This window comes from Heterodontus francisci, chromosome 6 (genome assembly GCF_036365525.1).
Source record: "Heterodontus francisci isolate sHetFra1 chromosome 6, sHetFra1.hap1, whole genome shotgun sequence".
NCBI lineage: Eukaryota > Metazoa > Chordata > Chondrichthyes > Heterodontiformes > Heterodontidae > Heterodontus > Heterodontus francisci.
This window is the reverse complement of record NC_090376.1, coordinates 138,982,889-138,995,259: the sequence shown is the minus strand read 5'-3', so window position 1 is coordinate 138,995,259 and position 12,371 is coordinate 138,982,889.

Below are 12,371 nucleotides of genomic sequence, written 5' to 3'. Positions count from 1 at the left end.
GGCACTTCTAAGGCTGCTGAGTGGCTGGCTCTCTGATTGACTGCTAGTTAACTGGCTGCTGCTGACAAGATGCGGCCCCGGTCTTGCTGACTGCTGAAGCAGGGTCACCCTCTGCTTTCAGGCCATTATGTTTTTTGTTTTAATTGTAACTTAATTTTGCTTTACCATTTTCCTATTCTCTTGGCCTCTTTTTCAATTTACTTTTTTAGCCTCCACCTCATTTTTCTATTCCCCTTTTTTACTTTCTGTCTCATTTTGTACTTAACATTCCTCCCATTGTCCCTCTTCTTTTTTTCCTTCTTAATTTATTACTTGTTATTTCTGACTTAATGGGCTGAATTTTAAAACAAGGGCTTCTTGCCAAAGAACTGCCGTGATCCCAAGCGCGGCGGCTCACTTCAATAGTCGGGGTGGGTCGCCACCGCCCCCCCCCCCCCCCCCCCCCCGCCAATCACATGGAGGGGGTGGGCTGTCCGTCCCCGGCATTGGTGTCAGCTGCCTGACCGCCAGTGCTGACATCATTTTTAAAGGGCTGTTAGCCCTACCGGTAACTATAAATATTTAAAGAAACATTAAATGAAAGAAAATAAATACATTTCTTTTGCCTCTCTCCCACCTTCCCACCCATATCAATTAAATTAATTATTTGCCCTTTCCCCCCAAAAAACACTTAGCTTCACAATCGGGCCTTCCCCCCACACCATCCCTCCAACTGCACAAACTTTCAACTATAACCCTTCACACCATCCCCTACACCCATGACATTCATTTGACCCCATTACCCCCTCCCCTGTTCCCACTGCACTGATAAACTTACCTCCTCCCCTGTCCCCACCAGCGTTGCGCCTCGTTTATCCAGACGGGGATCTGATGGTGCGGCAGTGCCGGCCGCTGGGATGAAGATCATGGCGGCACTTCAGGAGGTGGCAGGAAAGTCATTAATGCAGGTAAGCAAATTTATTTGAATATTTAAATTCCTGTCTGGTTGCCAAGCAGCGGGTTCTGCCACAAGACCTCGTCGCCTCGTGCAATATCAGGACAGGCCCTGCCGGTGTTGAGGTCCATGGCGGACCTCATCCGGGGCAATCTTCATGTCCCCCTTGCCACGGATCCCAACGTCGAGGCCTCTATAAAATTCAGCCTGCTGTTTCTTCTTCTCTCTTAATTCTATGGATATGTGGACTGGTTACTTTCTTTTTCCCACTCATACCTTTTTTGTTATTTCTTTCTTATGTTTCCATCCAACATTTATTTTTTTAATTTCCGTATTTAACTGTGTATCTCTAATCTTGTAGCTCAATTTCTTGTCTCTCATTTTGTACTTATCACATTCATCTCAATTCCAATCTGTTCTTTCTATATAATCTGTACTGTTGTTTTTCTTAATTGTAAGTTAATTTTACTTTTGATTATTTCCCATTTTGCTATTTCTCCATTTAACTGCTTCCAGTTGCACTGGTTTTCACCTTGCCTTTTACTATCCTGATCCGATTTATCTGTTTCAATTCTCCAATTTGGTCTATCATCTTAATTCGACTGAATTTCTTCTTTCTCTCCTCACACCTTTAACTTACCACAGTCCTTTTCCTAACACTGTGTTCTCCACTTTCCTATTAAGTTTCTCAAGTTTCATCACAACTTTCTTGCTTTCCATTTTGCTCTTTCTCATCCACTTCATTTCCTATTTTCCATTTCCTCTCCAGAACTCCTTTATCTGCTCTAACTTTTCTCACGTCTTTGATTTTCCTTATGATTTCAATTCCTCCTCTTTGTTCATCATACTTACATTTTCTGTTCCCCATCTATTATTTTCTACTCTTTTCCTTTATTTCTCATCCCTCTCATTTTCCATTCACATTTCCTGTGAACTCCTTTTTCTTTTAAGTTTCCTCTCAATTTTTTCCTTTAATCTTCTATGATTTCCTTATTTTCCTCTCCTTCCCCTCATCTTAATTCTCCACCTTATTAACTTTCACTTTTATTTCCCTTTCTTCTATTTTGCATTTTTTATTTCCATATTTTTTTAATAATTGTTCTTCTTCAATTTAATACTCGCTCCCTTCCCATCTCTCTCAATTCTACTTAACGTTCCTCATTATTTCTGTTTTACAATTTCTCTTTTCATATTTTGTATTTTTTTTATTTCTCATTCTGCAATATTCTTCTCCTATTTCTTGTTCTTATTTTATTTTGATTTTTTCTTTGCTCAATCCCTTTCCCCATTTCACATTTCATTTTTCCCCTTTTTTAAAATCTCACCCTCATTTTTCTGTTTCCTTTTCCTTAAATTAATTCTATTACCCTTTTTATGCTTCAAATGCTTATTTTAACTAACCTTCGCCTCTTCTCATCTCTCATACTTACCATCACATTATTCTTGTTTTTCTATTTCTCTCTTCCTCACATCTCATTTTTCTATGTGACTTTATTAGTCCTGCTTAACATTTTCCCTTCTCATTTTGCTGCTAATTTGTTCTCTCCTTCTTATCCCCATTTTTACATCAAATAGATGCACATCATGAGGTTACTGGCATGATCAGCTTTTCCACAGACCTTAATCTGACACAGTTGGGATCTTTCTGAAATGTTCACCAAGACTGGACATTACCAGATGAGGCTAATGCTTCAGTCAAGAGCAGACAGTGTCTGTCCAAAGCTTGTTACCAAATTCCCACTCATGCAGTGGGACTAATATCACTACCTCTCAGGTGGACATTTCCTCCAGAACCTGAAGATACCCTTGTACATTTCTCTGTGAACCAACCTCAGAAAATTACCCACAGTCATTCTAGTCCTAGGGCCCACAGATTTGTCCCAACAAATTACCTTCACCCTTAATCAAATTCTGCTTCTCTTGAGTCTGGGTCATGCACCTGGGTTCACAATTACAAAAAAAAGTTTGTAGAATTCCCTGCATTCTTAAAAAAGGAATCAAAGGATGGTCAGTAAGGTCATGCTGTTTTTTTCATGCAGGAGATGGTAAAGGGATGTTCTGCGGCTGATGGGTGAAAAAGACCCAAGGACAGTGTTGATGCTATAAGTGGGGACCCTCCTCCCACTCATGAAGTGCCAGAAACTAGATTCTACATCAGTTAGATGAAGCTTTCCATAGCTATGGAGATGTCATCTAACTACTTCAGAGGAACAGGGCCTTGAGACCCCAGGCCAGCCCAGCATTAGCAGGAAAGGTGACATAGGGAGCCAAAAGTTACCACTAAAATCTCCAAAGAGTATGTGTGAGGTAAAAATGATTTCTATAAATTATTACAGAATAGCACCATCCTTTCTTCTTTTCTCTTTCTTGCAGGGTCAAATTTTATCTAATTCAGATCCATCAACTGAGCAATTCTGACTGCTACTCCTCTTGATCTGCAAGTAATCTGGATTAATTGTGAACAACAAACATTTCTCATGCAGGTATCTGCTATGAAGAAGTCATGATCTGAGGATTCTTATTTTGTTCAGAATCCAGTTCCTCAAAGCTTTACATTTTCTGATTCTTTCACCATCTCAAATGACTGATTGCTGTTTGCAGCAGAGCTGCAGTTACCCCCCTCCATGGGTGAACTCTGTCATTTCTTGATCTGCCAGAGCACAACGACAGATGAGGGAAAGATAACTGTTGATAAATGTAACTTCACATGTCCTACCTCTTTGGCATCATTCTCTTGTACAGTCCTGGAAATGCATTGTCAGGTAATGTGTGACATCTGAAGGACAGTCCTGTCTTCAAGATGAGTTGAAATAAAAGAATGGAAGAGATCAAAGTTAGGAAATTCCTTACACTTACACTTACGCAATATTCCAACTCCAACCACAAGGTAAGGATAAAGTAGAATCGGACTGGACAAGGTTTCATTCCAGAAATTGCTAATGTATGTGTAGAGGTAGTGCTCAGCATCCCAGGATCAGCTCCTGTAATTGGAATGCTTTGTGTCGCTTGCTGATCACTGAGTTTGCTAAATGTATCGGATTTCAGGCCAGTGCTGGGTATGTGAATGAAATGGTGAATGAAGGTATCAGTCAGTCTCAGTTCGAAAGTTGGAAAATCTTCTTCTACACAGTTCCATCAAACACTCCCAGGGCAGGGTACGGCACAGGTTAAATACAGTGTAAAGCTCTCCCTAAATTGGTTCACCAAGCATAGGCAACTCAGTAACAGCATGTGTTAAATGTAGCATACAAACTTTCTGAGAATTTCCAAAGAAGCACACCAGTTCAGATACAGCATGGCAAAAATACAGATTAAACATCCCTCTAAAAGTAATTAATATTAATTTTAGTATCTGCAACTGGAATGTAATAGAACTAATGTTGTGAGTTTTAATGAATTTAATTTGAATATAATTGCAATTAATGCCATTTGGTTTTATTACATACCTTTAATATTAAATTGTTCTTTTCTTTTCCCTATTTAAATGGATCAAAGTCACTCACAGTGTCAGCTGCTGACTCCAGCTCCTCCCAAAGTAAGTCCCACCAATGTGTAACCAGGGAGGTAAACCTGTCTCCAGCTGACATCACAAAGGGGCCAATCACACAGCAGCCAGAAAATATGGAACAAAGCAGCCCAAGCCCTCTTACTTGAGATATTAAATGGTCAAATGACCAGGCTTTGCTCTGGATTTGCAATCTTACTGGGCAGGTTGTACAATCAATTCTGTCTTCAACCTGTCTTCCATGTACTGAGACACCAAGAAGCAAACACAGAGACCTAAAATTATGACGTAAATTTTCCCTCCAATTCTCCAAATACAAGGTCCCAATAGTCAATCCCCCAAGTCTACCTCTTGCTTTATACACACACCAGAAAGCCTCCCCTCTTTTTATATTGGGCACCTGCTCTGTCAGTGACAAACATTTTAACATTTTGAGGTGAGTTAGGGATATTATAATCTCCTTTCTGCTCTGAAACCAGTCTATTCCCTGTAACAGGAAGGATCTTCAGGAGCAATAAGTGGAGGGATAATCAGGGGTCCCAGGTCATATACAGCACAGGTTAGAGCAAAACTCCCTCTGTTCTATTCTGTCCCCATCAAACACTCCAAGGTCAGGTAGAGCATGAGTTAGATACAGTATAAAGCTCGTTCTAAATTGCTTTATTAAACACAGCCAAATCAGATACAGCATGCCATAAATGTAGCGTACAGCTCCTCTGACACTATGAACTGAAGCCCAGCAGTGCAGGTCTAGCATGTGATGAATGCAAAATAAAAATCCCTCAACGTGTAAGCTTCAAGAACACTCAGGTGAGGTATTGGCAAGCATTACACACAAGCTAAGCTCCAGTCAGCTTGTCACATCAATGGCCAAGTCTTATGACATCTACCAAAGAAAATTGCAGTAGCTGGTTAAGACTCTCACCTTGGCAAAATCCTGGTCTGATGGGAATCTCAGTAAAGTTTGTCACCTTTACAATTATTGTTAAAGCTTACTATTTCATCTCATCTTCAAAACTGGGGTTTTGGTCCCACCAGACCTGCTCTGTGAACTCAACAACCTTTCTCAAGTTCAAGTTAGTGCGGTGATGATTCAACCTCTCTCTCCACATTCCTGAGATACTGTTCGCTCCAAGAATCTATTAATACCAAAGTGATTAAAATGTATTTTAGAATCTGTAACTTCAATACAGTGAGACTATTTTCATGACAATGCTTAATTTAATTTGAAAATATTTATAATTAATGACATTTAATTGAATTACCTACTTTAATATTAGATTGCTCTTTTCTTCCCATTTCCCTATAATAAGCACTAAAGTCATTCACAGTGCCTGCTGCTACATCTAGCTTCTCCCACAATAACTCCACTGATGATGAGTAACCAGGGAGTAGACATGTTTCCAGGTGACATCACAAAGGAGACAGGAGCCAATCACACAGCTGCCAGGAAATATGTAACAAAGAAGCCCAAACCCTTCCCACTCAGGATGTTAAATGGTCAAATGATCAGGCTCTCCTCAAGGTTTGCCACCTCACTGGATATGAAGACAAGTTGTACAATCAATCCTGTCTACAACCTTGTTCCCATGTATTAAGTCTCCAGGCAGGGGGCACAGACTCCCAAAATTACTACTTATTAGTTTTTCCTCCTATATTCCAAACTTGAGGTCCCACATTTCAATGTCCCCCATATCTACCTCTTGTGTTATACACCCTAAAGTCTTCCCTCTATTTATATCAGGCACCAGTGTGGCAATAATTGAAGGGTGCATCATGGGCAATAATGTTTTAAGCTGCCTATACACAGTCCCATCAAAAACTCACATATCATGTACAGCATGGGTTAGAACTAGAATAATGCTCTTGCTACACTCCCAGTACAGGTACAGCATGGGTTAGATGCAGTGTAATGCTTTCTCTCATATTCATCAAACACAGCCAACTGAGATATAGCATGTGTTCAATGCAACTTACAGCTCCCTAACACTACCCAATAAAGCACACCAAGTCAAGTACAGCATGGGGTGAATATGGAATAAAAATGCCTCCACATGTTGAGTGTTAAACACAATCTGATGAGGTGTGTTTCTCTATCCCTTTCCTTTTTCCTATATATATAGACTGTAAGCAGGTGGGGAAGACCCTAATAGATACAATAACTTTATGAAACATTCTTATTATCAAAAATACAAATATCAAAACGAATAATTTGCAATATAAGCAGGTTGTAACAGGTTATATTCAGGACAAGATTAGAACCTGCAAGGATAGACACGGTATGCTTTAGGCGCTGAGTCAAATAATCAGAAGACTGACTAAATGCTACAGTATAATGATAGGGTATCAGAAAAGATCAGATAGTAAGGTACAAACTGTGAAAATAACCATGGACAAAGACAAGAAAATGTAATTCAGATATACTGAAGAGAATTATATAATTTACAAGATGATTTAATGAGTTGTCGCCTTACATATTAATTAAAAATAACCAGAACATGCTCCCAAGTTATCACCATGTTAGCAAGGCTTTACTAAGACTATAAAAGGTACAACATGCAAAGAACTACCATTAGTCCCACTGCATTATTATTTCCCCACAGCTCTGCAAATGTTTCCTTTTCGGGTATATATCCAATTGCTTTTTCAAAGTTACTGTTGAATCTGCTTCCATCACCCTTTCAGGCAGCGCATTCCAGATCATAGCATCCCACTGAGTAACAACAAAATTCTCATCTACTCTCTGGTTCCTTTCCAATTATTTTCTATCTGTTTCCATTGGTTATTCACCTTCATACCAGTGGTAAGTTTCTCCCTATGTACTCTATCAAACGTCTCAAAATGTTGACCACCTCCATTAAATCTCCCCTTAACCTTCTCTGCTCTGAAGAGAACAATCGCAGTTTCTCTAATCGCTCTTCATAACTGAACTCCCTCATCCCTGGTACTATTCCAGTAAATCTCCTCTGTAACTTGTCCAAAGTCTGGACATCATTTCTAAAGTGTGTTCCCCAGAATTGAACAGAATACTCCTGCTGAAACCTAACCAGTCATTTATAAAGGTTTAGCATAACCTGAATGCTTTTGTACTCTATGCCTCTATTGATAAAGCTAAGAAAACTATGTGCTTTTTAATAGCCTTCTCAACTTGTCCTGCCGCCTTCAAAGATTTATGTACGTAAGCTCTGAGGTCTTTCTGTTCCGACACCCACTTTAAAATTTCACCATTTATATTATGTTCACTCTCCTCATTCTTTCTATCCAAATGCATCGCTTCACACTTCCCTGCAATTAAGTTTCATCTGCCACGTGTCTGCCCATCTCAGCTGTCTAGCTGTGTCCTCCAGAAGTCTGCTAATATCCTCCACACTGTTTGCTACATTTTTTGTGTCATTTGCAAACTTTGAAATTATGCCCTATATACCTAAGTCCATGCAATTATCTTCATCAAAAACAGTAGTGCTCCCAAAACTAACACCTGGGAGACACCACTGAATACTTCCTTCCAGTCTGAAAAACACTGCTCTTTGTTTTCTGTCTCTTGCCAATTTTGTTTCCACGCTGTCATATCCCTTCAATCCCATGAGCTTTCACTTTGCCAACAAGTCTATTATGTAATATTTTATCAAATACCATTGGAAGTCCAGATACATGACATCAGCCACAGAATCCTCTTCAACTCTTCCGTTACTTCATCAAATAATTCGATCAAGTTCTTCAAACACAATTTTCCCTTAACAAATCTGGTCTGGCTCTCAACTATCAAGCCATGCCTTTCCAAATGCCAATTTTTTCCAGATTATTGTCTCTAAAAGTATCCTCACCACTGACATTGGACTGACTGGTTATCTTTTTATGACCAAGGTGGGAGGAGTGCTCTGTTAATTAACCCATTCTCCACAGGTCACAACATATATTGACATTCTCCCACATACTGAAACAGTCAATCAGATACTCTATTTTTCCCAGAATAAAGCACATCAATCAGATTTCTTGAAAAAATAACTAAATTATCCATATATTATAAACCAAGTTTTAACCAATAAGCAAGTAAACATACACATGAATTGAAATATTAATGCCCCTTATTTATCCTAGCCCTCATGCACACACACACATACATACACAACCGGTTAACCAGGAAAAATGATTTTTGTTTACAGCTGCTGCAAAGAAATAGAAGGAATGAAAAAAAACTTAGGCTGAAAAGAAGTATGGAAGGAAGTCCTTTGTTTCGGTGAGGTGTCCCAAAGGTGTCAATGGCTGTCAATGGGATCTTCCTGCAACAGTTCTTTCCAGGCAAGGTTAATGATCAGGTTGGGTAGGCTTCCAAAAGGTGCAGCTACAGAAGGCCTCATTGGGACCTAAAGCAGAAATGCAGCAACAAAGTGTTATGTTGCACACATTTAACATGCAAGTTCTTTAATTGTGCAATCTTTCTTCAAATACAGGAGGAGCTAGGAATCTCTTGGTGCAGGACTTCTTTTCAAGAGAAAGAGGTAAGCTGTCTTTTTCTGGTGAGTCAGGAAGCAAACTTCTTCTGTTTCAGGCCAAACAACAATTCACGTTTTTAACAGTTCAAAATGAAACTAAAACTTTCCAGAAGCAGGTCCTGTGACATCTATAAATCTTGGCTTGTCACTCCTCTGCAAACATTTCTCAAGCCAAAACGGCCCTTGCTGGGTTCTTTGAAAACAAATGCCTTCTGGTAACTGGTAACTCTCAGGTCCAATCTTCTGGTGACCCTTTTTTAAAAAAACCCACAAGTTTCAGCTTCTTCAAGATTCCAGATGAATCAATGTCCATAACATATTTTTTAAAAAGAAATGGAAGTAATCTCATAACACCTCTCATCTTTTTCGAACATGGGTGTAACATTTGCAACCCTTCAGTCCTCTGGTGTCATTCCCATATCCAAGGAAGATTGAAAGATTGTGGCCAGAACCTCCACTACCTCCATCCTTAGTTCTCTCAGCAAAGTAGGAATCATCCCATCCAAATCAGATGACTTTTCTATTTTGAATGCAGCTAAACTTTTAATTAGGTCCTCTTTATCTCTTTTAATCTCATCCATTTTCTCTACGACCTCCTCCTTTACTGTAATATTTACTGAAGACATATACAAAATACTCATTCAGTATCTCAGCCACGTCCTCTGTCTTAACAAGAAGAACTCCTATTGGTCCCGAAAAGGCACTACCCTTCCTTTTATTTATGTTTATAAAAGACTTTAGTGTTCCCTTTTTGTGTTACCCACCAAACGTTTTTCATATGCTTCCTTTGCCCCTCTTATTTCCTTTGAGTTTTTCACTCCACTTTCTGTAGTCTGCTTGATTTTTTTACTGTATTAAAAATCTGATATTTAGGCTGTTTTTTCTGTTTCATTTTAATCTCTATGGTTTTATTCATCCAAGGAGCTTTAACTTTGGATGCCCTCCCTGTGCTCCTCATAGGAATGTGTGTAGTATATACCCAAACTATCCTCATTGGGCTGGAAACATACTGATCAAGAAAGTTCGCCTGTACACATTTCAAGAATTGCTCCACCTCCTTTCCCTTTACCCTGTTTTTATCCCACTCTATATTAGGATAATTAAAGTCCCATTATCATCATTTTGTTTTCAGATTTTTCTGAAATCTACTTACAGATTTGTTCCTCCATCTCCCTCCCACTATTTGGTGGTCTATAGCATAGTGCCCAGCAGCGAACCCACTCTCGCCAAATTCCCACTTGAAGACCTTCACTCTATTTGCAATTCACTTCATTGTCTGTGTGCTGGAGGTCTCAGTGCTCTTGCAGATATACCCTCTAATATGTGGGTTTGGAATCTCAGCTCAGGGTCAGATAAGGCAGTAGGGTTGTCGACAGTCTGGTTCAGCCTTGGATTTTTAAATGTTATCCAAAAATACTGAATAATAAGCAAAATGAGTAGCAAGAATTCCTCACTGTGACACCATCAATGCATTGGTGAAGATTCCCTCTGTTTCTCTACCCTTTTGTTGTAAACCTATTGGAAAATAATCAGGTTCACTGTTTCACCAACATTGCTGCCAAAAGATAAATCTCCAGAAAGGAATTTTCTAATGGTGCCTGTTTCTGGTGTCAAGATCGCTCAATGGCTCATTGCCTTAACCAACTGGACTGTCAGAATACCATCATACAGGGACCTAACTTCAATGGGCAGTCTCCACATACTTAAAAGAACTTGCAATAAAAAGTCTTTGCTCCGCTGACAGGTGCAGAACATCGGCCTCCCCATGGCCAGAGACACAGAACCCAAATTATGGGGACTGGGAGTTTAACAAAATTGGGTGAATTGGCCACAACTGGAAGTGTTCTTCTGAGATCCCCACCCCAAAAAGAAATTTGAAGCAGTGCCAGACTGCTCCGATGGTATATAGTGAGGCATAGGAAAGGCTGAATAAAAATGGCCTCAATTGTTTTTAATGCTCCTAACAAGAAATGGGCATTTTTAGAAAGGTAATTGATCCCCTCTGGAAGGAAGCTATCTCCAGGAAAATCCTGTAGGTTTCTGGTGGATTGATATGGGCGGACACATATCCAGCCTGCCATTAAATGCTGGATTTCTAATTCATGTTCCACATGAATGGTGTTACAGAGCCAGCAATGAAGTTGAGAAACTTAAGAGTCGTAGAAAACTCATGCTCTCAAAGTTCAATCAATGCACAGCAGCAATCAACAAAGTTAATAGAACGTTGAATTATATATCCAGAACAGTAGAGTACAAGTGACAGAAAGCCATGACCAAACTGTATCGTTCTGCACTCAGACCAGATCTTCAGTATTTTCAGCAGTTATGGTCACTGAAATAGAAGGAAGATATAGAAGAGTTGGAGACAGTGCTATGAAGAGCCATGAAACTGATTGCCAGTGTTAGAGGGCTCAGTTGTGAAGAATAATTGGAGGAGTTTGGGTTTCTTTCTGCTTTGAAAGGAGTAGGACGAGAGATAATTTTATGGAGATCTATCAGATAATAAATGGTATGGAAAAGATAAACCTGAAAAAGCTGTTAAATTGAGAGAAAAGAATGAGGAGGTATGGGTTAAAACTAGAAAATAGCAAAATTAGGACTGATATTACAAAGTTCTTCCCACACAAAGTGATCGATACATTCACTTCTGGATGAAAGCCCTGAAATTATTTAAGAATCAATCTAATGCTGCAGTAGGGAACTTTGGGATCTTTCTGCATAGCTGAACAATAACGGGCCAAATGGCTTTCCACTTCATAATTATCTGTGTACTTATTTTGTATATCTTTGAAGAACAACAATGAAACTCTTTCTGATACAAATGCTCACAATAAGTCAATGTCACAGCACAGCACTGGAATGTGAAAAAAAAGCCAGAAATTTCCTTAAGGCCCTGTGCCCTTCACCAGCATAACGTTGCCAGGAGTGCCCTGCCTATGTGTATAACTGGGGTGCATTTCTGGTGAAGATACTGTGTGAAACAGGGAGAAGATCTAAGAAAATTCACTCCTGTCGTTTTTCTTTTGGAACTTTAATATCTGATAAGCGAATATACCTACAATGACAGATAGGAAAAGATCTTCTAGTCCACCCAGTTTGTCTCATATTGTTGTGAAACCCCAGGTGATTGCTTGGGCGAGGAGGAAAACCCGATAAAACCTCAGGCCAATGTGAGGAAAAAGAAATAATTGGGAAGCTTCTCTCCAACCCCTTTAGGTGATCAAAACTAGTCCAGGAGACTACCCTGACCCTGATAATTCTATGCACCTATTTTTTCTGTGAAATGGTCTCCACCCCAGCTGGAAACAGATCCAACACTCGCTTGATGAAATTCAGCCCATTGCTTGAGTCAGCAGCCTATTCTAGAGGTCCACTATTCTCTGGGAAACGAATCACTTCCTGACATCTAACCTAGATCTGGCATGGTATAACTTAAAAT